Raw genomic sequence first — 10,715 nt, 5'->3', positions numbered from 1 at the left:
TCTTGGAAATACTTTTGTTAGTAATCAGCAACCAGTTAAAATAACTTCAGCAACATAAATGCAGTTAAGCTTTTATTTAGCAGCTTAGACAGTTAATACATATTTTTTGGATACCACTCTTTCAGACTACACTGAAACTTGAAGTTCAGGAATAAGCTATTTTTTTTCTTCTTTCTTTTAAATTTTATGAGGAATAAGCTATTGATGTAAACCTGAAAATTTCTTTTAACTCCTTGATAAAAATTTTGTACTAATTTTATTAATTTGGCTAAATAGGCCCAATCAGAATCAGCACAGAAACAAAACAGAACACCAATGTTGCTATATTTTCCTCCTCTTCCAGTGGCTTAATTTTATCATCCCCCACTAGCCCACAGCCACATTATCACATAGGCAGTAGGGGGTTTGCACGGTTGCTTCCAGAATATTTTCCTTATCTTAGTCAACACTTTAACAGAAATTTTTCTTACAAGCATGATTTCACTAACAAGGGCCCTATTTGGCACTTTTGCCTGTAATCCATACAACAACTGCTGCTGTAAAGGTTCATAAGCTCTAGTGCCAGTGAGCATGTCCATAGTAATAAAAAATCATGAGTATGTAAGAAACGAAGATCAGTTTAATTTTCACATAAAGGAAGAAAATATTGATTAATGTAACCTGGCAGCCTACTGCCTCAGTCTCCCACTCCCGGGTTAAGCAGGAACAAAGGAAACCAGCTTAAGCCAGGCCTATAGGCAGTAAAAAAGATGCCCAAGAAAGAGTTAAGTCAATACCAATTCAGCACTAAATTCCATTCCTTATTTGGCAAAGGGGAGCAGGTAAGAACTAAAATGGTTGGAATGTGATGGGGGAAGCAGTTAATCACAAACTTTTGCACAGGAAAGTTAGATCTTCTCAGATAGGCTGTAACTTCTGAAGTATCCAATCTATGGAGAAACAGAGGAAGGGCTTGTGTGCTAGGCTTAGGGGTATAAATTGTGTCATTTTTCTTTGTTTGGGGTGCCAGCCACGTTTTCTGGTTGTGTGCCCCTTCTTGCAAGATTGAGAATAAATTCTTTTCTTCTCCACAGTTGGGTGAGCCTTATTTTCTTCCAGAAGAAGATTTCTTTCTAACAGCTTTGGGGGCTCATCTGGAATTCTGAGGCTTCAGAGAGCAGACCCCTGGGGTGGATGACAGGGAGGTGTGCCCCAGTGTTTAAGTGGTCTTGGACTCCACCAGCGGGGGCCTCACCTCTGGCAGCCAAGAGGCCTGAGAACAAACACTTAGATCTGCTGAATGTGGATGAGAAAAAGGGAAGGGAAAATCTGCCTCTTGTTGACCAGGTGACTCCATGCGTGGACCAAGGTAAGAACAAAGGCTATTAAGTATTACCTTGGTGGTCGGGAATTCTGATGAGTCTGAGGTTCACTGTGTGTGCATGAAATGCATGACATATGGCGTGAAGTGAGTGTGGAATCCCAATTCGCATTTCCCTTCTCCCATTAGGGAAAGGGCCAGAGATGGACAAAGCAAAAGATTCAAAAGAAAGAGACCCAGACAAGATTCAGAAGAGGAAATAGAGGCAGTCAGTCAACTGGGAAAAAGGGGAAGGGGGTATCTGTAGGATCCCCTGGAGACATTCCTCCAGATAGTCCACTAGGGAGGATGTTAAGGCATTGGACCGATAGTGATTGGACCAAGGGAAAAGACAAGCAGAAAATGATTAAATACTGCTGTGGTATCTGGACCAAGGAAAGTATTTTACTGCCTGGTGTATTCTGGCCAAAGTACGGGGCAGATGAGGATTGGCTTTATGCTGACCTTGTACTGTATGTTAATGGAAAACACCCTTCTCCAAAGAAGAGTCTGACTATGCCATGTGCTGGTTAAAGGAAAGGGGGCCACTTTCTATCCTGCGAAGCTGAAAATCCAGGCCCCAAGACTAAGCTTGCAGAAACTAAGGCTGCAGAAACAAAAACTGTAGAAACTAAACCCTGAGACTCCCTGTCTAATCTCCCTCCTCCTTATGTTCCCCCTCCCCTCCCAGGAGAAGGGCCATTAGACTTGGAGGGCCCAAAAGAACCCATTGTAAACCCTGGGGAACTGGAGAATCAAGCAGGGCCAACAGCCCCACTGATTCAACCCACAAACAGATGAGGAAAGAATTGGAACAGTGTAAGAAAGACATACAAAATTTTCCATTCCCCAGAGCATCTGAGGAAAAGAGAGTAAAAAGAACAAAACTCCATTGAGCCTTTGTATCCACTGAGAGAAGTAGCAATGGGCCCGGGGAGATTGACTATGTAAATGTCCTACTGACAAGTCCTGAAGTAAGGAACTTCAAAAAGGAGATAAAGGGGTAGGGGTAATAAATAAAATAAATCTTAAAAAAAAAAAAAAACTCAATGGAATGGATTAACAAAAAGGAGATAAAATCTCTAATGGAAGACCCAGTGGGGCTGGCTGAACAAGTAGATCAATTCCTAGGTCCTAGTTTATACACCTGGCCTGAACTTATGTCCATACTGAATATCCTCTTTATGGAAGAAGAAAGAGGAATGGTGTGGAGGGTAGCTATGAAGGAGTGGGGAAAGCAGCATCTGCCTGGGCAGGGGTAATGGCCACAGAACAAAAGTTCCTAAACACAGACCCTAATTTTGATAATAATGACGTGTGGGAGAGAACACAAATAAAAGATCTTAGAGACCTCATTATACAAGCGATTAAATTGGTTGTACCCAAATCTCAAAACTTGAATAAGGCCTTTGAAGTAGCCCAGGAGAAGCATAAAACTCCCTCTTCTTACCTGCAATGATTGAGGGACTAAGTGAGGAAATATTCAGGGATGGACCTGATGATCCTGTGACTCAGGGAATGTTAGAAGTCAGCTATGTGAAAGGGTCTTGGCCTGACATTCAGAAGAAGATTCAGAAAATAGAAGGATGGGTGGATAAGCCATTGGAGGAGTTATTGAGAGAGACCCAGAAAGTGTTTGTAAGGAGAGAGGAGGAAAAGCAGAAACAGAAAGCAAAAGTTATGATTAGCACAGTGGATCAAATGGTTAGGAAAAGACTGGTGATGAAAGGCAGGTAACAGGCAGAGGTGAGATAAAGATGCAAAATGGGCTTATTTAGATAAGGGGACCAAGAGAATGCTAGGCTCTGCAGGGTGCTATCAATGTGGGAAGCCTGGTCCTTTCAAAAGGGAATGCCGAGTTTAAAGAAAGAGAGTCAGGTAATTCCCCTCATGAATTTTGAGGATTAGGGGGGTCTGAGGCTCCTTACCTCTAAAGCCCACTGGGAGTCTTTAGTAAATCTAAGGGTGGGCCATATCAGGAATAAATTACATTTCTAGTGGACACTGGCACAGCCCAATCCTCTGTGACTTATCTCCCCAGAGGAACCAAATTCTCTGGAAGTTCCCTTACAGTCTCAGGGGTAAAAGGAGAAGGATTTGAGGTCCCCATTCTTTCTCCCACTAATATTTGTTGGGCAGACAATCAAATTGTAAGCCCTTTGTTGTACATCCCAGAAGCAGGGAGTAACTTGTTGGGAAGGGACTTAATAGTATTCATGGGTTTGGATTTGGAAGTAAGGGATGGGCAGATAGAAGTAGTCTTAGCAATGCTCACTGAAGAAGATGAAAAAGATATCAGAGAGAGTGTGAGTAAGAGAAGGGAAAAGAGGGGGTTTGCAGGTACCCTTATTAAAATCAAATTGAAAAACGAAGGGGAAATTATTTGTCAAAGACAATATCCCATTCCCCTTAAGGGGAGGCAGGGACTTCAACCCATCATGGAAGGCCTCCTTCGGGATGGACTCTTGGAGCCCTGCATGTCCCCCTTCAATTCTCCTATCTTGCCTGTTCAGAAATTGGACAGTAGTAGGAGGATGTCACAGGATTTGAGGGCCATTGATCAAATAATTCAGGTCCACATCCAGTAGTCCCAAATCCATCTCCTTAGTAAGATCCCCTGCCATCATGAATGGTTTAGTGTAATAAATCTAAAGGATGCCTTTTGGGCCTGTCCCCTTGATCCAGAGAGTGAAGGCTTGTTTGTCTTTGAATGGGAGGATCCCTCTACAGGAAGAAAACAGCAATATAGGTAGACAGTTTTACCGCAAGGCTTCAAAGAATCCCCCAACCTCTTTGGGCAGGAACTAGAAAAAGTATTGGAGAAATTTTCAGTCCTACCTGAAATTTCCCTTTTACACTATGTAGATGATATACTATTATCAGGTGAAGAAAGGCAGATAGTGGTCCAAACTACAAAGAGCTTATTGAATTTCCTGGGATATCAAAGGGCTACAATTTGTAGAAATGGAAGTCAAATACCTAGGTCATCTCATTAGTGAGGGAAGGAGGAAGATAAATCCAGAATGAATTCAGTCCATTACTGAATTACCTCTTCCCCAGACAAAAAGAGAACCAAGAAGATTTTTGATATTGTGGGATATTGTAGATTATGGATAGGTTCTTATGCATCCCAAGCTAAAGAGTTATACCAAAAACTGCTGGAAGAGCAGCCTGACAAATTAGAATGGAAAGAGGAGGAAGTAAAGGCCTTAGAGGGGCTCAAATAGGCATTGGTTCTAGCCCTCCACTTCCTCGAGAAACCTTTCCATCCGATTGTGAGAGTGAATAAGGGGACAGCCTTGGGAGTCCTAACCCAGATCTGGGGAGGCCAAAGGAAGCCCGTGGCCTTCCTTTCCAGAATCCTGAACCCTGTCTCCAGGGGATGGCCAGGGTGTGTTCAAGCTGTGGCAGCAACTCCTCTCTTAGCAGAAGAAAGCAGGAAACTAACCTTTTGAGGGGTCTTAGTTGTTAGCACCCCTCATCAGGTCAGGATTATTCTGTCTCAAAAAGCAGGAAGATGGTTAACAGATTCTTGAATTCTGAAATATGAAGTGATTCTAATGGAAAGAGACAATTTAATACTGACAATTGATCATAGTCTGAATTCAGCTTCTTTCTTTGGAAAGGCCCCAACCAGGTAAACTCCTGAACATGATTGTTTAGACTTAATTCAATACCAAACCTTAGTCCAGCCTGACCTAGGGGATCTTCCCTTACATTTGGGGGAAAAAATTGTTTATAAATGGGTCTTCTAAGGTCCAGGAAGGAAAAAGGCATAATGGTTATGCTGTTGTTGATGGACTAACTTGTGAGGCAAAAGAAGCTGGCCAACTGCCCAATGATTGGTCAGCTCAAACTTGTGAGCTGTATGCATTAAATCAAGCCCTTAAATTGTTAGAGGAAAAAGATGGTACAGTCTACACAGATTCTAAATATGCCTTTGGCGTGGTCTACATCTTTGGAAAAATTTGGGAAGAAAGGGGATTGATCAATAGCAGAGGGAAGGAATTAGTCCATGTGGAACTGGTAAAACAAGTATTAGCCAGTCTGCTAATGGGTATCAGAAGTATCACACTTTTGAAGCAAAAGGCTACAGATTGGCAGATGAAAAGGTCAAAGAGGCTTCCCTCTGTTCCCCTCTGGAACTAATGGTCCTGATACCCTCCATCCCCAAAGAAATTGAAATCCCTGTATTCTCTGAAAAAGAAGTAAAAGAATTAGAACAACTGGAAGCAACCTTAGATAGCCAAGGGAAATAGCTCCTCCCAGATGGCCAGCAGATGTTGAATAAGTAAATAATGAGGAAAGTACTAGCGGTTTTGCACCAAGGGAGTCACTGGGGAGTACAGGCCATGTGTGACCTGGTCCTCAAGCATTTTGGGTGTATGGGCCTTTATACTATAGACAAACAAATAAGGGAATGGTGCATAATCTGTTAGAAAGTTAATAAGAAAGTTTTAAGAAAGCAAGTGCCAGGGGGGAGGGGGCCAGGCCTCAGACCATTCCAGAGCATTCAGGTTGATTATACTGAAATGCCCCCTGTAGGTCGATTAAAGTATATCCTGGTTATTGTGGATCACCTGACAAGGTTGGTAGAAGCATCTCTTGCTTCAAGTACAGCTTCAGGGACTTCAAAAATTATCCTTGAACAAATCATTCCCCGATATGGGTTAGTAAAAAACATAGATTCAGACAATAGTAGTCACTTTACATCCAGAGTGTTGCAAAATATTATGCAGGGTCTAGGTGTCACATGGAATTTTCATTCACCCTGGCACCCACCATCCTCAGGGAAAATGGAGAGAATGAACCAAACCTTTAAAAAAATCTCTCTAAGTTGGTCTTAGAAACCAAATTACCATGGGTTAAATGTTTACCTATAGCTCTGTTAAGAATCCAAACTGCCCCTAGGAGAGAACTGGGAATTTCTCCCTATGAAATGCTTTTTGGTCTGCCCTTCCCTGGGAAGTCTGGAGAACTCCCCTCCTTTGAGCTGAAGGATCTCTTTCTTCAAAATTATATACTAGCCCTGTCTTCTATTTTGTCACCTCTCAGACATCGGGGTTTGCTGGCTCAGACTCCACCTTTTAAATTTGCAGTCTACCAACACCAACCTGGCAGCTGGGTCCTAATCAAGTCGTGGAAAGAGTCAAAACTCCAACCGACCCGGGAAGGACATTATCAAGTCTTGCTGACAACTGAAACAGCAATCCGAATGGCAGAAAAAGGCTGGACTCATTACACTCGAGTAAAGGGACCAGTACCTGAACCAGATGATAAGTACCCAACAACTTTGTCTGAGTCTTGAAAAGTAATTTCAGCCCCAGGTCCCCTAAAAATCACACTGAAAATAACAATAACTGGGGGAGGAGGGGGTTGAGCTGTGTATCATCCTAGTCAACAATGACCCTAGTCCTATCAGAACACCAAAAGAGAAATTCAGACCTTAAGTTACAGGTGAAAATAATCTTACTAGCCATGATGTTTCAAACCCAAGAAGCACCTAGCCCCATCAAATTAGTTATAAATGTGACTGAAGGTCTGGAAAAGGAGTTTAAGTGCATAATACTCCTCTTTCAAAATGTTACTCCTGGTGAAAATTGTAGTATGTTGTCCTCTCTCTTTCCATCAGTCAAAAATGGAAACATCAAGGCCATACCTGCCTCCCATCTGGGCCCAGTGTCTCTCTAGACAGGGAAAAGGATTCCAGGACCTTGGAACTATAGCATCATATACACAAGTGTGGAATGTAAGCAGTGATCATACTGACAATTTCTCCAGTTTAGTCAGACCTCGAGTAGACCTGTGGTGGTACTGTGGAAACGGTGTTCTCCAACCAATACTGCCTGAGAGGGGGGATGGAACCTGTGCTCTAGTCCAATTGGCTATCCCATTCACCTTGGCATTTGAAAAAGAAGTGAGAATATCATCCCAGGAAGGGAGAGAGTAAAGAAGTTTACTTGGTTCTTTTAATGAGCACATCTATTTAGACAATATAGGAGTTCCCCGAGGAGTCCCAGATGAGTTTAAGGCTAGAAATCAGGTAGCAGCTGGGTTTGAGTCATTCTTGTTCTGATGAGTCACCATTAATAAAATGTATACTGGATTAATAGGTCTATTATAATCAAGTGAGATTTATTAATTACACCAGGAGTGCAGTTAAGGGAATTGTAGAAAAATTAGATGCTACTAGCAAAATGGCATGGGAAAATAGAATGGCCTTAGGTATGATGCTAGCTGAGAAAGAGGGAGGCCTAGTTATGATTGGAGGTAGTTGCTGTACATTCATCCCCAATAACACTGCCCCTGATGGAACTATCACTAAAGCTTTACAAGGTCTAACAGCCCTAGCTGAGGAATTAGCAGAGAATTCTGGCATTAGTAATTCACTCACGGAATAGCTTGAAAATTGGTTTGAAAAATGGAAAAGAGTTGCACTGTCCATCTTAACTTCCCTCATTTTCTCCGCTGGGGTGCTTACCACAGCCGGATGCTGTATCATTCCATGTGCCTGAGGGCTAGTTCAAAGACTCATTGAAACTGCCCTAACCAAAGAAATGCCCATACAGTGTAGGCAAAACAATCTGTACCCCCTTAAAGAAGGATATTCTTATGATGAAGTGTATAGAAAATTTGAAGGATGGAAATGTGAAAACTAAAAAGAACTTAAAAGAAAGAGGGGTAATTGTAAGAAATGAATATTAGTTTAGTTTTCACATAAAGGAAGAAAATATTGATTAATGTAACCTGGCAGCCTACTGCCTCAGTCTCCCACTCCCGGGTTAAGCAGGAACAAAGGAAACCAGCTTAAGCCAGGCCTATAGGCAATAAAAAAGATGCCCAAGAAAGAGCTAAGTCAATACCAATTCAGCACTAAATTCCATTCCTTATTTGGCAAAGGGGAGCAGGTAAAAACTAAAATGGTTGGAATGTGATGGGGGAAGTGGTTAATCACAAACTTTTGCACAGGAAAGTTAGATCTTCTCGGATAGGCTGTAACTTCTGAAGTATCCAATCTATGGAGAAACAGAGGAAGGGCTTGCGTGCTAGGCTTAGGGGTATAAATTGTGTCATTTTTCTTTGTTTGGGGTGCCAGCCACATTTTCTGGTTGTGTGCCCCTTCTTGCAAGATTGAGAATAAATTCTTTTCTTCTCCACAATTGGGTGAGCCTTATTTTCTTCCAGAAGATTTCTTTCTAATAAGTACAATTTCACTCTGCTTGGGCACTGCTCTCTTCAAACCAATCACTCTTCCATAAGAAATAGTTGCCCCCCTCCCCATCAAGCAAATTTTAGCCAAAACCATCCAATCCTTGGGACAAAAAGGATCTTGGTCTACCAATTCTACCAAGGATAAAGTAAATGGGGCAGTAGGCCCATATGTGCTACAAGCAGATTTCAAATCTTTTAACAACTTAAAAAGAATGGGTTCATTCAAATGTACATATTGGCCAGGATTGTTGGGATCAGTGCATTCTATGACAAAAAAAAAAGAGTAAATTCAGAAACATCCTTGCCCTCCACCTGGGTGGGATGGAGACTGCCTTGCAAAGGAGATAGATCAGGGGGAGCCACAGCTACAGCAGACATTAGGGAAGGCAAACCCATGTTAGGGAGAAGGCACTGTTGACCAACAGAGGTGGCTTTCTGTAATACTTCTTGGTCTTCTAAAGACAACTGTGACAGCTGCTGTTGAATGGTGTCAGGGGAAGACTCTTCCCTACTTTTCTTATCACAATTTAGATCTACCAGAGGAGCAGAAGACTGTTTTAACAAAGGTTCATAACCATACATCATGGTGGCTAGAGAAGGCAAAAGAGGAATGATAGTGGCTCTCACGTTCATGAACCAGATCTAGTGGATCATGAATTAAGGTACACAAAGCAAAAGTAGTTACTGGAATATTACTTGGGCCTTCAGCAGCATAGTGGTCCCTTAATTTCTGACCTAACTTTTGCCAAGTACCCTCATTTAGAGTACCTTCCTCCAGAAACCAAGGGCAAAATCTAAAAAGTGTTCTAGCTGTTGGGTGGTTACCTTGGAACCTCAGTCAGACAACAGTGCCTTCAACATTTGAACATACAGATTGCATTGAGAAGAATTGCTTCTATCCCCCTTTCACTGCAGACAACAACCTTCCCCAGGATAGGACTTCATCACCTGCGTTACTCCTGTGTTGTCCAGATTTTGTGAACTTCCCCCAGGCCTCAGGTCCCTGTTAAGGTGCCACTTGCTGTGACACACACAGCTGAACAGGTTCTGAAGAAGGAGGTGTGCAAGGCTGAAGAAATGAAAGACACAAAATAATGGGAGCCAGGTAGACCATGAGGAGCTTGCAGCTACCTCAGGCACACAGCTTGATCACACACTTTATTTTATACCACAAGTGAAATCAGCACATTCAGTGGTTCTCAGGGAAGCTCTTGTTTCTAGGTCACTACAAATACAAAAGTACTTTTCTTGTAGATCTCTCAGGGTTTTCTATGTATAGGATCATGTCATCTGCAAATAATGAAATTTTGACTTCTTCCTTTCCAATTTGAATGCCTTTAATTTCTGGTTCTTGCCTCAGTGCTCGAGCAAGTACTTCTAAGACAATGTTAAATAGGAGCGGAGACAGTGGGCATCCTTGTCTTGTTCCTGAATTTAGAGGGAAGGAGTCTAGGAGTTCTCCTTTGTAAACAATGTTGGCTTTAGGTTTTTCGTATATACTCTTTATCATGTTCAAAAAATTTCCTTGTATTCCAATCTTTTGGAGTGTTTTTATCAAGAAAGGGTGCTGTATTTTGTCAAATGCTTTTTCTGCATCAATAGATATAATCATGTGATTTTTTTCCTTCAATCTGTTTATATGGTGTATTATGTTGATTGATTTTCTTATGTTGAACCATCCTTGCATACCTGGGATGAATCCCACTTGGTCGTGGTGTATAATTCATTTAATGTGTTGTTGAATACGATTAGCAAGTATTTTGTTAAGTATTTTTGCATCTAGGTTCATTAGAGAAATTGGTCTGTAATTTTCCTTTCTTGTGATGTCTTTGTTTGGCTTTGGTACTAGGGTAATGTTGGCATCATAGAAGGAGTTGGGTAATGTTCTTTCTGTTTTGATTTTTTGGAATAGTTTCAGCAGGACTGGTGTCAGTTCTTTCCGGAATGTTTTGTAGAATTCACCTGTGAAGCCATCTGGCCTGGGCTCTTCTTAGTTGGGAGATTTTTAATAACTGATTCTATCTCTCTGCTTGTGATTGGTTTGTTAAGATCATCAATTTCTTCTTTTGTCAATATGGGCTGCTTATGTGTTTCTAGGAATTTGTCCATTTCCTCTAGATTGTCATTTTTGTTGGAATATAGTTTTTCAAAGTATCCTCTTATG

At 41.7% G+C, this 10,715-nt stretch overlaps 1 long non-coding RNA gene across 1 annotated transcript; it reads left to right on the top strand.

Annotated features, from left to right (window-relative positions):
* The first annotated feature begins 897 nt into the window (after positions 1-897).
* On the top strand, positions 898-8,499 carry LOC131274498 (uncharacterized). Its single transcript, XR_009181723.2, has 2 exons — positions 898-1,348; positions 6,439-8,499. It is a non-coding gene; the product is annotated as an uncharacterized lncRNA (long non-coding RNA).
* Positions 8,500-10,715: the final 2,216 nt, after the last annotated feature.

This window comes from Dasypus novemcinctus, chromosome 19, assembly GCF_030445035.2.
Source record: "Dasypus novemcinctus isolate mDasNov1 chromosome 19, mDasNov1.1.hap2, whole genome shotgun sequence".
In the NCBI taxonomy this organism is placed as follows: Eukaryota; Metazoa; Chordata; class Mammalia; order Cingulata; family Dasypodidae; genus Dasypus; species Dasypus novemcinctus.
Note: the sequence above shows the minus strand (reverse complement) of the source record. Positions and strands in the feature narration are given on the sequence as shown.